Raw genomic sequence first — 19,262 nt, forward strand, 5'->3', positions numbered from 1 at the left:
GTCACTCAGTACAAGCACAACTGTGAACAACACAAACTTCTCTTCAATGTGTCACAGAAACACTAAGTGTGAGAGCCTGTATGACACACAGGACAGACTGTAAGCTCTGCTGGCTGCACAGCACTTTGTAGCAGTTTTCCAACATGTCCTCCACCCGTGATGTCAGTGGTGGGACCCCAGTCACAGCACTCAGCACCACCTCCTTTAAATGGATTTTATAGCAGTTCCTCCCGTTACTCGGTGCAACGCTTCTTAAATGTGTTTTTGCAGGATAAAACACAGCAGGTGGTGTAGAGAGGACGTCAGCTGACGGAGCAGAGGGAGGCAGACTGTGGATAAATGACAGAGTGAGAGGAGAGCAACCATGACAGAAGCACAGGTGTGGCAGATAGAAGTGGCTTTATAGACACTTATTGTCAGTCCTCGTGCATGCTGTGGAAATAAGTGTCTGTGTCATGAGGTGACATGTGAGCTTATCTTTGGTCAATAAAGCTGAACGACCAGTTTTCACTTTGCTTGTTACGCTTGTTTAGTGACGTCTGGGTTTCTGTGGAGCCCGAATTTTGATGAGTTCTGGTGAAATCATCTGAGATCATCTGAGCATCGGTGAAGAGTCAGCAGAGAAAGTGTGGGACAGAAGTTTGCTTTGGACACATGGACTGAAATCAAAAAGTAACAAACAGGATTTCCAATGGACAGTATGGAGAAGTGAAAGTACACAAAGGCTGTGCTGGAACACGTGTGTTACACTTTTTGACAGCTGAGAACAAAACACAATATTTTGCATCATCTCTGCAGTGTCTCTTCTTTCCTCTGCTGTTGTGCTTTTAGCTCCAAACTGTTTCAAATGGTTTGTCAGCAAGCTGACCTCTGACCTCTGCAGTACTAACTCCTGACCCGTACAAAGAGCGGGCGTTTCTGACCTTTGACCTGCAGCTGTATGTCTCTCAGTCTCAGTTCTTCTCTCCGTCACTGATGGAGCAGGTGTAGTTGCTGCTGACAGTCAGTCGTTTGTTTTCTCAGAGTGAGGCTGAAGTCTGAACTGTTCAGAGCATCAGGTCTCATCAACGTGCGCTGCTGTAACGCCGCTTTGTCCTCTGAGATCACCAGGTATGAAACCTGAGTGCTGACAGAGCAGCATGTTCCCCCTCATTCACCTCCACCACCACAGCCAAGGCATGCTGGGAAACTGAGGACACACAGACGGAGAACTGAAGTGTCTGCTGTGTGTTCATCTCAGAGTCCTCACAGGTGACACATTAGCTCCAGAACACCAAGCCAGGTGTTTGAAGCCTGACAGGGATTCTTCCCATCCAGAGGGAGGATTTAGCTGCACAACAATGAACATTAGTGTGTAGTTTAGAAACACAGACTGTGCCTGCACTGCATCTAGTGAAGAAAAGTGTTACTGTGAGAGAACGAGGCTCCTTTAAAGCAGCTGATATTAAGGTTGAAAAATCAACAATAAGCTGATGTAATCAACGTTTCACAAAATGGTCAGCAGCTAAAATCTGGAGCCGTTCTTTGGTGGTAATTAACAGTTTGTTCTTGTTAGCTAATTATGTCATTAAAGGTAGCAGCAGAAGCCTTGTGTTGAAAGCCCATTCACTCACACATTCACACAGTATGTGTGTGTCTGTGTTACACTGTGGACATCCCTTCTGTTGGAGCGCCATCTTGTGGCAGGTTTAAGAAATGTTCTTCTTGTAAATCCAAACTGATGCACCTCCATAGCAGACTGTGGAGGCTTTCAGTGACATGAAGACTTGATTTATACTGTCATATTCTCCTGTTACACAAAGCACAGCACGCTGAACATGGATGAACTGAAACTCCCAGCATCTGACTGAGGAAAAGCACAAATCATTCTCACACTGACTCCTGCTTGATTTTAGATTTGCTTTCAAATCCTCACACTTTCATATGAAGCACTAAATGGGCTCCAGACTGTTTATCTCAGCTTCCTGTCAAACACACTGCTGCTCACACCGAGGCTCAGTTTACTCCTCCAGCCTGGCTTAACCTGCTGTCTGTTAAAAACAGTCCCACACTCCTCTGTTTAATCCTTCTGATCAGACTCTTTGATTTTGTATTGTTTTTACCTGAAGTTGTGTTTTTGACATGGTTCTGTCTGTGAAATAAAGCTCACACACACACTGCTACAGTCCTTCATACACTTAGAAACGAAGCTGCTCCTTTCCTCAGTGCTGACACATAAAGAAGAGTTGCTTTTATATCCAACACGTCTCTGTTCCAGAAAACAGCTTCAGCAGCCTCTGAGTCTGAACTTGGAGTTGGTTATAAGCCACAGGCCTGTGTGCACAGCAATGAGGAAATATAATGCAGTAAGTGAAACATGGATGTGTGGAACAGATTATCCCAAAGGTTGATTCTGTTCATCTGGACGTTCTCAGTGAAACATTTGGTCTCTCGGTCAGGTGACTCCTTTAGTCTCAGCTGACTGCAGCTTTCCAAACCTTTGTCACTGGATCACTCACTTCATCTCCAACGTGTCCCTGACACAGACAGCTGGAGCCGTTACAGCAAAATCATTGATCATCGTTTTTAGAACATTAGCTGGTGTTGGTGGGCAGGCTAGCAGTGCTAATTGTTAGCACTAGTTCTGCTGCTCTCCCTTTGTCTCTGTTATTGTTGGTCTTTAGTGAACAATAGAAAGTGTCTTCATGAGACTGTTGCCTAATGTTCAAATGTAGATAACACCACCTGCACCAACCTGTTACACAGCACAACCCTCTGGTGTAGCTTTGGCTGGAGCACATATTGGCAGCTCCAGTGACATCACCACTCCATGGTGACATCATCTCTACAGACTGTGGCTGTTACATATCCTCACCTGGTAATAATAAGACTGTCCTCAGCTGCACACAGCTCCAAGATGAACAAACTGAAGTAAATACAAATTAGAGTTACGATAGATTGAAATCTTGTAATCAGAGCTAATTCTTAGTGAAACTCTCACAACATCATATCATGATCCTGGGTTAGTGTCTCGGTCTCAGATCACAACATCAGCACAGGCTTGGCTTGGGTGAGGTATTGAGTGGTTCTTGTCCATGACAGCTGCAGGTACAGTGCCATCAGCCATGCTGCACCACATGTCTGCCCAGGAACATTAGTGTGGCTGAGTCTCATGTAAACATTGTGCTAAAGTGGTGGGAAAGTGGCTGCAAGCTGGCTGCACTGTGTCCAATACTCTCAGTATGATATCCACAAACCTCTGAGTGTCACAGAGTGGGCCTGTGCTCAGCTCACTGTGCCCCATTCAATTCTACTTGCATAGTTTTACAAGTAAAATTAAAAGTTGCTCAATGATAAGTTATTGTAGTAACAACTAAGTCCATGGTCATTATTTGTTAATAGTAGCTTAAAGCTTCTGCACCAATCATGGAGCAGCAGGTTTAGAGCATGTGGATCTACAAAAGCAAGTCCCAGTAAGATGGGCTGAGCCTTACATACTAGAAGAAACATGTCATTCCCAGCAGATGAAGCGCCCTTTAAAGCAGGATCTCACTTTAAACCTAAAGAACTTGCTATGAGCATGCAGTGCATTCATGGTTATTATTCATACGATTGTGGGGAGCTAATAAAGTGCAACTATCACATTACATTTTATTATTAAATTGTTGTTAACAATCCCTTCACTTCTGCTTATCTAATTCATGGTTGCAGGATGGCTGACAGCTTCCATTAGGCAGGAGGTAATGTCCATTCTGGCCACAGTGCAACCCACAATGTGTAACTGACACTATTATATTGCATTATGTCACATTGTTACATCTTTTTAATAAATGATGGCAGTCAGCTGAATTTGCTGCCCCCTTGGTGGAGGACATCAGGATCAGCAGCTGCTGCTCCATCACAAACACCACAGAAGAAGAACAACACTGGATCAGATTATCTGGACGTGTTTGACAGGGACAGTGTTCATGTTCATGGACATCAGGACAAAAACAGACGATGGAAACCTGCCAGATTTGAGCTAAACTGCTCGTTTCCATGTGTAGTCCCTGGGAGGTCACATGACCAACAAAGACACACAAGCTGTGTCCCAAAACGTCGGCTGCATCCTCCGGAGGCCGCATTTGAAGGCCGATGACGTCACAGCCAGGCGACGAAGGCTGTCCCGATTCCTCGACTCCTTCAAATGCGTCCTTCATTCCCCCGAGTTTGAAGGATGGGTCGGGTGTGTCCTTCGTGGCCCACCATATCCCAGAATTCATAGCGCGGCCCAGCCAAATTTCAGCTGCCAACAATGGCGGCCGCTACTAAGTTTTAAAATTTAACGAGGGAGTACTACTTACTTACAATGAATTCCTTACACTATATAATTTTCCCGTCAGTGTTGGGGAATTCTCAATGGTGCTTGGTGCCATACCCTCAGGGACTTTAATGTTATATAAAAACACTGACAGCTCAATATCTGCCTCAGTCACTCTCCCTGATCCAGCTGAGTCAGCAGTGGGAAAAATCTGCTTTTCACAGGAACTTGGTAACAGCAATAAGAGAATATGTAGTTTATTCCAAGAAGATATCATGTCTCTCCCATATATAGAATATCTTACTGGAACCGACATGTTCCAGATATCACCTGGAAGACAGTCTGGATGATCCCATAAATATCTAATTGTGAACAAGGTGAAGGAAATCTCATATAAAATTCTTCATAAATGTGACCCAGCCAGTCACTATATGGTAACATTTAAAAGAGACATAAATACTAATTGAACTTTCTGTGGGGATCATCCAGAAACTGTGGCACATCTCTTTTGGTTCCTCTACACAGAGATTCTGGAAGAATTTAGCAGTTTTGTTATTGTCCATATTTTAAGGGAGTTTTCTTTACGATGGGAAAATGTTTTATTCTTTTTCTTTAAGTTCCCCAGGAAGAATGATAAATGTTTTTTTATAAAAAATTTGTTAATACTTTTAGCTATTTTATATCCATGAATGTAAGTTTATTAATAAAACACCATATTTCTGCCTTTTTATAAGGATATGAATTGTACATACAATCAATTTCAGACTCAACCAACAAAAAGCCTCTCAGAACAATATTTATATGTTGATTTTTTTCGCCTACTCATATCATCATTTTTTTACTCCTGGTTCTGTATGTTCATGTTCTGTTCTTTTGTAAACTTCATCTGTTTGTATGTTGTATACTCATTGTGTTTCAATAAAGTTCGATTTAAAAAAGGTACGTTCTAAACGAAGCTTCAGACGTCACTGATCACGTGACTCTGGCCAAACGAATCAAGCCTCGACACGGTGCTTCTGAAGCAGCGCGTTGATCTTTCTGACACACGCACCGGAGCGTCAGCTTCAAGCGGACCATCACTACGTCTCACATCTAAAGGTGTCAAGGTAACTTTGAACTGAGTTCAGTCAATCTGGAGTTTTTCCAAGTTTTCTGTTGCTCTCTGTGAGAGAAGAGCGTTAAAGGCGGGGCTCTCCAGAGTCCAGCAAAACAGGAAACCACAGCTGGGTGTGTGTAAGTGTGCAAACCAATAGAATGCATCGTGGTGGGGGGGGGGCATCACGGGCAAGAAAAAAATAAAATAATCGGTCGTACCCATGCTTCCCCGACGTCATGCCAGCGCATATTGGGAAATTCGTAGGCACCGATCGGTTTTCTATCAGCCATTTGCTGGGAGTAAGGGCGCCCTCCGTTTGCGAGGTGCGCCTGCTGCTGGCGGCACAGGGAGGAGAGGGCGGGGCGGCGGGGAGTCTCTGGCTGGCTGGAGCGGCATCTAATAACCAACTCGCAAAACAAAATAAAAACAACAAACAGATATTATGATACAGACTTATAATCTGCACCGATGTTTTTTCTAAATTCTATAAAGTGAGCGCGAGAGCCCTCGGTGCGCCTGCGCGCTGCTGAAGTCAAAGTAAACTTTATTGTCATCTCCGCTACAGACAGTCCAGCATATAGAGAGACGAGACGACGAGGCTGCAGTTACAGCGGTGCAAGTAAACAAACAATAAATATAAGAAGAGTAAGAAAATAAATCTACACTTTAGGACTCGGGGTAAAGGATCAATAACAATTTAAATTTATAATTTACAGTTTGATGATTTAAAGTCTCACACAACCCGTCAAAAGGGGCGGGGCCGGCTGCTTCCAAGTAGAGCACATTTCATTTATAATGATGTAAATCCAAGCCCATCATGGATTCACGATCTGAATCCTGGGTTGTGTGAAATCCCAGAAATCAACCTTAGACAAAGTGAATCTGTGAACTAAGGTGTAGGTCTGTTAGGCAGGGCCGTGCAGAGAGGTTTAAAGGGGCGGGTGCTCAAAGTTAAAAAGGGGCACATTGAACCAGGTTGAATAACAACAACACACTTTCATCAAGAATCTAATATGGGCAACAAGGCAAAGCAAACGTAGCCGATGCTTTACCTGATGGGTACAATGTTGCTGTTGAGGGGTTGCTGTGGATAGTGCTGGAGGGCAGGCAGGGCTGGACTGGGACCGGCATTGTTCTCCGTCGTTTTGTACATACCTTTTTTGTGCGGCAAAGAAAAAACAAGAAGGTATTGGAACCGGAGAATGAACGTTTTGCGGTGCTGCAATTGCAAATGCTTGTATTTGATGCGGTACTTGGATTGTTTTGCCAGGAGTTCCCGGCATGCAATGCGCAAAGTCACGTGGTCTGTCAATCGCTATAGGAAAAACCATAAAGCCTTTGCATGAAAACAACTGCTTTGATGTACACTGCCTTGTTGGTATATATGTATCAATCTAATAAAGTTAAACCTACACCATTCTCCCTATTCGGGATTTTAAACAGTACATAGCGGAAACAAAAAGACTGCTTGGTAGAGTTAACCTCCTGAACTATCTACAACACATGGTAGAAACCTGAAATTAAGACCAAGAACACTAAAGGTGAGACATGATCATTAATTAATATTAAAATTAATAAATGACAGATTTAGGGATATTTTCATAAAGTATTTATTTACCAAAACAATAGAAAACAGCATGGTAGCACAATATATTTTGTTAACACAGCAACCTTTAAATATGAAAGGAGACAGCGAAAGAAAGGTGAGAAAGAAGAATAAGAATAACACTTAATTGAGTTTTTGATGGCATTTTACACACAGTACTAATACAGTATCTAGAAAATATGGGAAAATACTGGCATCATATACAGTACTTACTTCTGAAGAAATTATATGCGACCCTGAAAAACAGGACACAAGTGAAAGGACAAAGAACTGTGAATGGCAATTGATGGACTTGCTCAGATGATCACAGTACTGGCATCTTTATTCCAGAAAGGAATTAGAGAAATCATATACACTAGTACTTACGTTGATGAACTTAAAAAGTTGAATGGTCTCGAACCTCTTAAACAAACAATGTATGATCAGACCCTGACAAACAGGACAGAAAGGAATAAAGATTAGATGAATATTACAATCTATAAAGGACAGATTATAATTGAATTGTATCACCAAAGACTATTCACTCATCAATAAAAGGTCACCTACAACACTTCCACAGCAGCAACACTGAACATATCTTAAGACATGGATACCTTTATGAAGTGAAAGGACAGACAGTGAAGGTTGAGAAAGAATTGTACTTAATAGATTTTTTCAGACGATGACAGTACTGGTATGCTTACTCTAGAAAAATGGTTGAATCATATTCCATATAGTACTTACTTAAAATGAACACACTTCAGTCCTCCTAAAATGACTGACAGCATCTGAAATGAAACAATGACAGATTAAGACTGTAAGAATATATGTTTATAAATGCCTAATACTCCAATCTCATATTTATTCTATCTATTAAGATGGACAAATTCTAAGCATTTACCAATCACTTGACTTGTTTGAAGTGAAGGTAGATACTAAACGTATTCATTTAGGCAATAACAATAAAGCTGAATTTAATATTAACAATAGATAATTAGGAATGTTTTGCTCGTTTTTATTTCACCTCACCAGGTTACAAAAGGAGCTTTCTCAGCAGGTCACTCTTCTCAGCTACCCTGTCAATGACCATGTCAGAGTCCAATGACATGAGAATGTCCTTTTCAGTGGCCATCAGCATAAACATCTCCAGCTTGTTTGCAGACAGGCTGCTTCGGAGTCTGCTTTTAATGAACTTGAGTGTAGAGAATGTTCTTTCACAGGCAACCTGAGTGAGGGAGAGGGTCAGCAGGTACTTGTATGCCAGCCCAAGGAGACGATAGGCATCAGACAGCATGTTGAACCGCCTGAGTATTTGATAGCAGCACAGTGGGCAATTTTTGCAAGAACCACAGCTTTCGGTCACAATTTCACTTTCTTCGTCCCATTCTTCAGATCTGTCCTTTGCTGTTCTGGTCGTGTACTCATCTACATGTGATGTCTTAAGCCTTTCCCACTGTTCAGCAAAACGTTTCAGTTCTGACTGAAGGTTATTAACTGTAGCCCTGCTGTCAAATTTAAGTAGACAGGCGCTGAGGTTCTGAAATGCATTACTTGGAAGAGAAACTGTTCTGACCTGGCTAAACTTCCTGGGGTCCAACCATGCCAAATCGGCAAGAAGAGGGCCATGTATGACAAATCGTCTGTGGATTGCTTCAATAACTGTGTCCAGGATGATGTTTTGCACTTTCACCTCATATGATTTCTCAGCATTGATTTGCAACTCATCTTCAGGCATCTCTCCGGCCATGCCTTTTCTCTTTTTGGCTCTCTTTTTAGGTAGTTCAGCCTCCACTTCCATGTCTGTGTTGTTCTCCCTCTCCTCTAGTTTTTGATTTGTCTGTTTCACAAATGTGTCTGCAGCTGTCTTCACAGTTGGAAAGTCCCTGGCAATACTTTTGAGGCCATCTTGTGTGGCAGTCACCATATGATGGGCAGAGAGAATGTCCATCCCCTTTGACTGGAGGTACTTTGACAGAGGAGTTGTTTGTTCAAACACTCTAAGAAATATCTGTGCTGTTAACACAGTTTCATGCTTCAAGAGACACTCTTTAAAGCCTCGTGCTTTGGCACGAACAGCTGGCTTTTCTTTTTCCCTCTTTTCAATGGCTTCCATCGTCAGCACTACATCAACGAAGAGGCCATCATCTGGTTTTCCAAAATGTCCAAAGATTTTCTGGAGGGCATCATGCTTGGCCCACCACCGTGTCTCACCTATTGGACTGAGGCGTCTGTGTCTTGTGTTTTCGGTTTGTTTCTCCCACAGATTAACCCTGTGATAGGACTCCTTGATGAACACAGCTATGTCATTAAGTAAATTAAAGAGTGATCCACTTTCAATGACACTTTGTGTTGTGTCAGCAATCACAAGATTAAGTATGTGTGCATAGCACCACACATGCACATGAGTTGGAGACTGGGCAGTCATAAGTGCTGAAAAGCCTTTGTACTGGCCCTGCATATTTGAAGCACCATCTGTTGCATTCCCAGTGCACATGGCCTTGTCTAGATTCAGATGCTCTAAAACTCCGGAAAGCAAGTTTACAAAGTACTGCCCCGTGGATGCTTCGCACCTCACTATGGAGACAAGCCTCTCCTGCACAGACTCAGTAACATACCTGATGATTACTGAACACTGATCATAACCTGTGATGTCTTGGGTTGTGTCTAGCTGAACAGAAAACATCCCAGCTTTCTGGACATCACTGGCGATGCTCTCTTGAAGGAGATGGCCAAGTGCATCAATCACTGAGTTGACAGTTGTTTTGGAGAGTAGGGTGATGAGAGATCCTCTACCTCTTGATCCACTGGTCTGATGCAACTTCTTGCTTTTTTCAATGCAGTCATTCAAATGTTCTCCAAGGCACATATCATACTTGCCTAATAACACAATCAGTTCCAGAAAGTTACCATGATCGATGGTGTTATCACCTAAAATGTATGCAGCCTCATTCTCCACATGCCTATAGCTGAGTCCCCTCTTCCCAAGTACTTTGATCACATCCACTATACGCTCTAAAACTTGCCGTCTCTTTTTCACTTGTGCTCTGTGAGCTGACAACTGACTGCCAGCAAACAAGCTCCTGATGTTGCCTTTTGAGCACCTTAAGAAAAAAGCTTCAGCACAGGTCTGGTGTGTATTGCTCTTTTCATGCTCCTCTGTGCGCAGATGTATATGTCGCCAGTCACTCATGCCTGTTATAAATGTGCTGGTGTCAGTCAGCCTTGCAAATGCCAGACACACAAAGCAGAACAATAAATGGCGTTCTTTGCAATAAGTAAGCCACTTCCTGTTGGTGCCATTACAGCTGAACACCCTCATCACAACTGCACTGCTACTGTTCTGCTGTGGGTGGTAATCTAAGAAGGCCTGTAATATGGCAGGTTCAGGGCGAGCAAAGTCATCGATGCCCTGGCTCTCACTCTCCTGCTCTTCCATCTCTCTCTCCTGCTCTTCCATCTCTCTCTCCTGCTCTTCCATCTCTCTCTCTTGCTCTTCCATCTCTCTCTCCTGCTCTTCCATCTCTCTCTCGCTCCATCTCTCTCTCTTGCTCTTCCATCTCTCTCTCCTGCTCTTCCATCTCTCTCTGCTGCTCTTCCATCTCTCTCTCTTGCTCTTCCATCTCTCTCTCCTGCTCTTCCATCTCTCTCTCCTGCTCTTCCATCTCTCTCTCGCTCCATCTCTCTCTCTTGCTCTTCCATCTCTCTCTCTTGCTCTTCCATCTCTCTCTGCTGCTCTTCCATCTCTCTCTCTTGCTCTTCCATCTCTCTCTCTCTTGCTCTTTCATCTCTCTCTCCTGCTCTTCTGTCTCCTCTGTCACAGACTTCTCCACTTTTGATGATAAATCAGCTGGTGCAACATGTAAGGATTGGCACAATTTGTTAAGATTTTGAGAAGTTTGAGAAACTAACCTTAAGCATAAAATAAAATTTACTATCAGTAACTTCATAGCACCCGCCCAGCAGTATATAAACTCCGTCATGCTAGTTACGCTGTACGAGTTATTCTAAGCGACTGTATAAAGTCACCACAACGAAAACAAACTACAACTAAAATTAGTTTCTATCTGACACAGATAGACAGCAGGTCATAACTTCTTGCCTGAAGTTCAGTTCCTCTGCCACTATGACCGGCGGCCACCTCGCGTCTCTCCTCCTCCTGCCTCCCCTTTCCTTCATCCACCTGCTGGCCTCCACCACTTGCTGATCTTGCTAAATCTATGGAAGCTGTGCCATAGCTACCACCAAACAATTCAGTAATTTTCACACATTTGGCAGCGTCTGCCTGAAGGGCTTGTTTCTTTTTGGCCCTAATTTTTTCGGCACCTCCTTTCCTTTTTTTGTTCTCCATTTTCTTTAGTTCGTCTATAAGATTGCTAAACAAGGGGGAGGGTGCATCCGACCTCCTCGGCTGTAATTGGTCCAGCCCAGAGTCGATCATGACCAATTGGCCAATCCAACGCCTTTCATTGTTTATACCCTTCCCAATCGGTCGGCCCATAAAAACAAAAAATCGCCAGCGGCCCACCGGGCAAGTGTATGCCTGATGGCCAGTCCAGCTATGAGGGCAGGGCTGTGTTGGTCTGAGACTGTAGACATTAAAAAGTCCACAGGAGAGATGGTAGCTGATTAAACAAGTGTCATGAGATAATAACTAAATGCAAAGATTGGTGACAGCGCTTGGAACCATAAGGCAACAAAAAACTGTGAGAAATAATTTAGGCTCTGCCTGTGAATCACTCTTTGCTTCTCTTCTTCCTTCCATCCCATCATTTCATATATCACTCTGCACTTGCTGTCTATGTGAGAACAAGGCACAACTTGCTATTGCAATAAACTATAATCTAATTATCCACACCTAACAACTCTTGCACTTAATCTATAATAAAATGATGACAGAAAAATGTTATAGCACTGCCTTTAGTAGCCTCACACAGCTCCTACTGTTTCCTCCTCATGTCCTTACCAGCCATGTCTGGACAATGTTATATCATGAGTAATATTTTTTTTAAAAAATCCATCTAAATAAAACACACACATGCACACACACACAGTGACATTTCAGACCTTCTTCAGAATACTGTATATACTATGGGCATCATGGTGCTGATCCAGAATCCTTACATTATTATTCATTACTAGAGCTACAATAATAAAGCAAAGAGGAGGGGGAAGTAATAAATATGAAATAATGTATTTATGATGATTCCATGTGTTTCACTATCCACTCTGTGCAGGGCAAAGCTTATTACATGTTTAAACTGTAGAGATACAATCATTTTACTGCTGTAACATCCAAATTTTGTCTTATTTAAAATATAAATCTAATATAATCTGCTTCTTAATGTATGTTCTTTAAAATACAGCTTGTGTTTTTAATATATTATAATTATAATAATGCATAATTATGTGGACATGCATATTAGATCATTTTTTAGTGAAATATAATCCCTCCAGAAAGGCAGGAAAAGCCCGGAAACTTACTTTAAAACTAAATATGTTCCCTAAAACGGTGACAGAGCTACAGACCCATGACAGCCTTACACAGGTAGCCAGCAGCTGTGACCAGCACTACTTGTGCAGTTAATAAAAGGACAGGTAGAGGTTTGAGCCCTTCTGATGGCAAGGCAAGGCAAGTTTATTTGTATAGCACAATTCAACAGCAAGGTGATTCAAAGTGCTTTACAGAGACATTAGAAACAAAAACAAATAAAAAGCATGATTTAAAATTGATTAAAACAAGCAAATAAACTAACTAACTAATTAACAAACAAACAAACAAACAAAACAGTATATAAAATCAAAACAGATAAAATCAGAACAGTAGATAAAATCAGTAGTTAAATGTAAGTTTTGAAATTTAAGCTTAAAAGTGTGGATTTGGTGCTTTATTCAAATGCAGCTGAGAACAGGTGAGTCTTCAACCTGGATTTAAATAAACTGAGTGTTTCAGCTGATCTGAGGCTTTCTGGGAGTTTGTTCCAGATATAAGGAGCATAAAAGCTGAATGCAGCTTCTCCGTGTCTGGTTCTGACTCTGGGAACTGATAAAAGACCGGATCCAGATGACCTGAGGGATCTGGAAGGTTCATACTGGGTCAGGAGGTCATTGATGTATTTTGGTCCTAAACCATTCAGAGCTTTATAGACCAGCATCAGAACTTTAAAGTCTATCCTCTGACGGACAGGCAGCCAGTGTAAAGACCTCAGAGCTGGACTGATGTGGTCCACTTTTTTGGTCTTAGTGAGGACTCGAGCAGCAGAGTTCTGAATGAGCTGTAGTTGTCTGACTGATTTTTTAGGTAGACCTGTAAAGATGCTGTTACAGTAATCAAGCCTACTAAAGATGAATGCATGGACTAGTTTTTCCAGGTCCTGTTGAGACATCAGATCTTTTATCCTTGAAATATTCTTGAGGTGATAGTAAGCTGACTTTGTTATTGTCTTAATGTGTTTTTCTAAGTTTAGGTCTGCATCCATCACTACACCCAAATTTCTCGCTTGGTTTGTGGTTTTTTGATGTATAGATTGAAGTTCTCTGGTGACCTGTAATCGTTTTTCTTTGGCGCCAAAGACTATTACCTCAGTTTTTTTTTTGTTTAGCTGGAGAAAATTGTGGCACAACCAGTCATTGATTTCCTCAATGCATTTACCAAGAGCCTGCACAGGGCCTTGGTCTCCTGGTGACATTGTGATATATATTTGTGTGTCATCTGCATAGCTGTGATAGTTTATTTTGTTGTTGTTTATAATCTGTGCCAGTGGGAGCATGTAAATGTTAAACAGAAGGGGTCCCAAAATGGAACCTTGGGGAACTCCACATGTGATACTTGTCTGCGCAGATGTGAAGTTACCTATTGATACAAAGTATTTCCTGTTTTCTAAGTATGTTTTGAACCAGTTTAGTACAGCTCCTGAAAGACCTGTCCAGTTCTCCAGTCGTTTGAGTAATATGTTGTGGTCAACTGTATCAAATGCTGCACTGAGATCCAGTAAAACTAAGACTGACATTTTTCCACTGTCTGTATTCAGACATATGTCATTAAACACTTTGGTCAGAGCGGTTTCAGTGCTGTGGTTCTGTCTAAAACCTGACTGGAAGGCATCGTAGCAATTATTCTGTTTTAAGAAGTAATTGAGCTGTTGAGAAACTGCTTTTTCAGTGATCTTACTTAAAAATGGGAGATTTGAGATCGGCCTGTAGTTGTTCATTTGTGTCTTGTCAAGATTGTCCTTTTTCAGTATAGGTTTGATTACAGCAGTTTTTAGTGGTTCTGGAAACACACCTGATAATAAAGAAAAGTTGACGATCTGTAACAGGTCTGACTCTAAAGTCTTTGAGACCTTTTTGAAAAAACTTGTTGGCAGGACATCTAAACAGCAGGAGGAGTTGTTCAGTTGACCTAGGATGTCCTCCAGGTCTTTGCTGTTAATAGGTTGAAACTGTTTCATGGTGTTTAAACAGTTTTTTGGTGGACACAGTATATATCCTGGATCTGCTGTTGATGTACCAATTGCTTGTCTAATTTTTTGGATTTTTTCTGTGAAGAATTTGGCAAAGTCATTGCAGGCCATGGTCGAATGAAGTTCAGCTGCCACTGACACAGGAGGGTTCGTTAGCCTGTCAACTGTAGAAAATAAGACCCGAGCATTATGGCTGTTTTTAGTGATGATGTCAGAGAAGTAGGACCTCCTTGCACTCCTCAGTTGTAAATTATAATTGTGAAGTTTCTCTTTATAAATGTCATAATGAACCTGGAGGTTTGTTTTTCTCCATCTGCGCTCAGCTTTCCTACACTCTCTTTTTTCATTTTTCACCAGTGTGGAGTTTCTCCATGGAGACTTTTTCCTTCCAGAGATAACCTTCACCTTAATGGGAGCAATAGTGTCCATTACATTTAACATGTTAGCATTGAAGCTATTTACGAGCTCATTGACTGACCCTCTGGACAGGTCAGGTGTTAATGGGAAGACCTGGTTAAAAATTGCACTACTGTGTTCAGTTATACACCGTTTTGTGATCACTGTTGTTGATATATTTGTGTGGGCTGAGATTTTACTTTCAAAGAAAACACAGTAATGATCAGACACGCCCACATCAGACACAGTAACCTTTGAAATGCTCAGGCCTTTGGAGATCAGTAGGTCAAGAGTGTGTCCTCTATTATGTGTGGCCTCTGTTACATGCTGAGTCAGCCCAAAGTTGCCCAGAGTGTTACTCAGGTCTTTAGTCCCTTTGTCCTGAGGGTTGTCCACATGAATGTTAAAATCCCCAACAATAATTACACAGTCAAAATCAACACAGATCACAGACAGCAGTTCACTGAGGTCATTAAAAAAGTCTGTGCAGTATTTGGGAGGCCTGTAAACATTAAGAAACACAACTTTGGATGGGGCCTTCAGCTGTAAAGCCACATATTCAAAAGACTGAAAACTTCCAGGAGATAGCTGCTTACATTGAAATGATTCATTAAATAAGACAGCAACCCCTCCTCCTCTCCTGCTCACCCTGACCTCACTGATAAAACTGTAGTTAGGAGGGGTCGTCTCGATGAGAACAGCTCCACTGTTACTTTGGTCCAACCAAGTTTCAGTTAAAAACATAAAATCAAGGCTGTGCTCAGTGATTAAATCATTAATTAAAAATGTTTTCCCAGCTAAAGATCTAACGTTTAATAAAGCCAACTTAAGTGTTTTAGAGGTATTACTTGTCCCCTCGTGTTTGGGAGCAGTCTGTGGCACACAAGGTATGTTTACTATGTTTAAAGATCTTTTAGAGTGCACCTCTCTGTGTTTTGACCAGGCCACATGTCTCCTGTCACCTAAAAGTACAGAAATTTTAAAACCTTCTAGTAAACAGGGTCCCAGCTTCTCCTGGGAAAAGTCACCACTGCCATAATCCTCACAGCCCGGACCCTTCACACATCACACATCAGACTGCGGAGACAGAGCATGAAGATGGTAAGGAGGAACTAAGGGGGGCGAGGCTGGGCAATGTGACTTCGATTGCTCTGTTGAGGGTGGGGCTCGATGGCGAACCTTTGGCCGCTCTGGTGGGGGGTTTATGGGGGACAAAAAGGGATTGGGACGGGGGGTAGATCTGAGCCCAGCATTGACCCGCTCCATCATCTCCTCAGTGAATTTCAGGTGTGGGGAGGAGGGAGAAAGGGAGGGGGAGGAGGGTGATGGCCTGTTTGGGGGACTGGGGAAGGTCGTGGTCCCTTGTCCTGGTCGTTGGTGTTGTTGAGAGAGTTGGAGGCAAATAGGGACCCCTCTTCTTGCCTCAGATGTCTCTCCTTTCTGAGGCTCTTCCCGGGTGGGGGCAAATGGAGCTCCTCCTCAAGGTTTCTGCTGGGCTTTGTCTGTTCTTGGAGTACTGTTTGTTCCTCTTTATGAGATAACTCCTCGTTTATCTCAGCCTTGGCACCAAGCACAGATGGATGACGTATGGAATAAAACAAGTTGGAGGTGAACAGTTTCACCCCTGACTTGTTAAAATTAAATCCATTTGCTTTAAACAGATGCCTGCGTTCCCAAAAAATATTAAAGTTGTCGATAAATTGCACTGAGTGGTCAGCACATGCTGATATAATCCATTTATTCAGTGTAAACAACCTGCTGAATCTCTCGTCTCCTCCTCTGACCGGCGGTACAGGTCCACTGATGAATACAGCTGCATTCAGAGAGTTTACAGTGTTTAATAATCCAGTAAAGTCCAGTTTCAGAACCTCCGACTGTTGTTTGGACACATCGTTTGACCCTGTATGCAGAACAATGTTTGTCACAGTTGGATATTCATCTGCAATTTGAAGAATTCTCTCCTTCAGGTTGTTGACCATATCGTTAGGAAAGCAGAGGACTTTAGTGTTCTTACCGCACATCCTTTGTACATCCTTTACGGCAGAGTCACCCACAATCAGAGTTTCAGGCCTAGCCTTTAGCTTTCCCTGTGGTCTTTTACTTTTCAACAGATTTTCAGACCTTACTTCACTGCTTTTAGATGGATGGTTGTCCGATATAGATCCAGGGTCCTTTGATAGTGGAGCAAATCTGTTCTGCAGTTTCACATTCAGTTGTTTTGGAGGTTTGTTGTTATCCTTCCTATTCGCGGTTGTCCAGTCCTGTTTCCTCCCGTATACAGGGGTAGAAGAGCTTCTCTGTCTCGTAGGAAGTGAAGGCCAGTCGGTTTCAGAGATTTCAGCTCGCTGTGCCCTGCCTGTGGTACGTCCTCCCCCTTCCAGGAGACATGATTTATGTCTTGGTTTTGCACCAAGACAGTCCAAGGGGGGATTATCACTTGAGGATTTATAATAATGCACAGAGTCTACTTTCTTGGTCATGTTATCTGTGCTCCTTAGCTGTGTACTAGCTTGCTCATCGCCATTGTTTTGAATCAAAGGCAAGGTTGTTTCATTTCCACACAGTCCATTTACCTCCACGTTTACTTCTAAGCGATGAATTTTTGTCTCCAGTACTGCAATCTTCTGCAGGAGGCTGTGGTAGTCATCTGTGGAGAGGGAAGGCATCTTGTTGCTAGTTAGCCTAGCGGTTAGCCCCTTTCCAGGCTATTGAGGCTGTTCGGTGCCCAGACGCTGTAATCAGGCTTCAGCTGTGTCTAGGCCACAGACACACGGAGCGCTGAGGATAAGGTAACTATAAAAATGTTGCTGTTTCTGTTAAGAACACTTTAGTCCTAATGATCTATAAGTGTCCAGAAGCTATCGCAGGTAAGCTCATAAGGAAAAAAGGGAAAAAATCAGCATAAAAATCAATAAAAATCAATAAAAGAAGCAAAGCATTTAAAGAGCAAAGAGATGAAGCGTCCACACTCACAAAAGGGGAGGAGAAACTCATTACATTACATGTTTAAACTGTAGAGATACAATCATTTTACTGCTGTAAAATCCAAATTTTGTCTTATTTAAAATATAAATCTAATATAATCTGCTTCTTAATGTATGTTCTTTAAAATACAGCGTGTGTTTTTAATATATTATAATGATAATAATTATTATGTGGACATGCATATTAGATCGTTTTTTAGTGAAATATAATCCCTCCAGAAAGGCAGGAAAAGCCCGGAAACTTACTTTAAAACTAAATATGTTTCTAAATACTTTAAAACTAAATATGTTCCCTAAAACGGTGACAGAGCTACAGACCCATGACAGCCTTACACAGGTAGCCAGCAGCTGTGACCAGCACTACTTGTGCAGTTAATAAAAGGACAGGTAATGTTTGTCACGCTGTTGCACACACAGCACGCTCGTTTGTTTCAGTTCGTCAGTTGCAACAAGACAGCTTACCAACGTGTACGTAATAAGCTAATACTCCTGGGTGCTACACACTACAGTGCACGCTGTGCACCTACTTACTGGTTTTGTCGCATCAGTCTGTGTCTCTGAGTTAACTTGTGTTTCTCCTACAGCTCCGGACCGGAAAAAATGCACGTGCTCTTTGTGAGCTCGTTCCCGGCTCGTAACCAGCGCGTTCTGCCGTCAAGGGCGATCATTGGTTAAATGTGATCATGTGACTGATGCAAGCCAGATCCTTTTATTTAGCAAAACTGTGATTACTAGTTAAATATTATTGTTGAGGGGCACAGACAGGACTCCGCACCCACACACACATTAAAAACAAAAAGAATTTTTTTTAAAAAGTTGCCTCAGCAAAAGGGCACCTTGGGCACCCATCAGGAAAGGGGCGGGTGCTCAAGCCCCTCTAGCCCCCCCCCCTCTGCACGTGCCTGCTGTTAGGTTAATTGTGCTGATCCTCGGGTTGGGGGATTTGTGTTTGTACTGGAGCGCAAAATTCAAACCAATGGAAGATGGACAACAAAAGTTCAAAGCCATCAGGTGCTCAGGTTAGAAAAAAGAGAAAAGATGCAGGTAAGCAGACGTGTGATTGGATAATGGCAGCTCATCCTGAACCAATCAGACTAAACTCCAAACAATACATTATGTTACAGATTTTAATATTAATTAGTCATTGTTACTTGTTGATTTGTCCTTTTCTCATTGTGTGACGAATTATGACGACTGTTTGGTAGCTGTTATTGTCTCTCTCTCTCTCTCTTCATGTGTGTTTCTCTGGTGAAACAATAGTTTTGTGTTAATGTTAGGGCTGCACGATTTTGCATAAAATGAGAATCACGATTTTTTGGCTTAGAATTGAGATCATGATTCTCTCATAACAATAAATAAACATAAAACAACAAATGTCTCACGTTTTGTTGTTGCAGCAAAATGTTGTCCTGCTTGAAATTCCGTCTCCACCGTTGCTCGACGCTGCGTGTACAGAGCAGGT

General features: G+C 42.2%; 2 long non-coding RNA genes across 2 annotated transcripts in view; both read right to left on the minus strand.

Moving 5' to 3' along the window:
- Positions 1-19,262, minus strand: part of LOC112432149 (uncharacterized) — a 499,305-nt gene that overhangs the window by 13,926 nt on the left and 466,117 nt on the right. The window lies entirely within an intron of this gene.
- Positions 7,347-19,238, minus strand: LOC143413481 (uncharacterized). The gene is made up of 3 exons (XR_013094094.1): positions 19,183-19,238; positions 7,705-7,748; positions 7,347-7,410 (listed from the first exon to the last, which is right to left on the minus strand). It is a non-coding gene; the product is annotated as an uncharacterized LOC143413481 (long non-coding RNA).

The sequence above is a fragment of the Maylandia zebra genome, linkage group LG2 (assembly GCF_041146795.1).
Source record: "Maylandia zebra isolate NMK-2024a linkage group LG2, Mzebra_GT3a, whole genome shotgun sequence".
NCBI classification, from domain to species: Eukaryota; Metazoa; Chordata; class Actinopteri; order Cichliformes; family Cichlidae; genus Maylandia; species Maylandia zebra.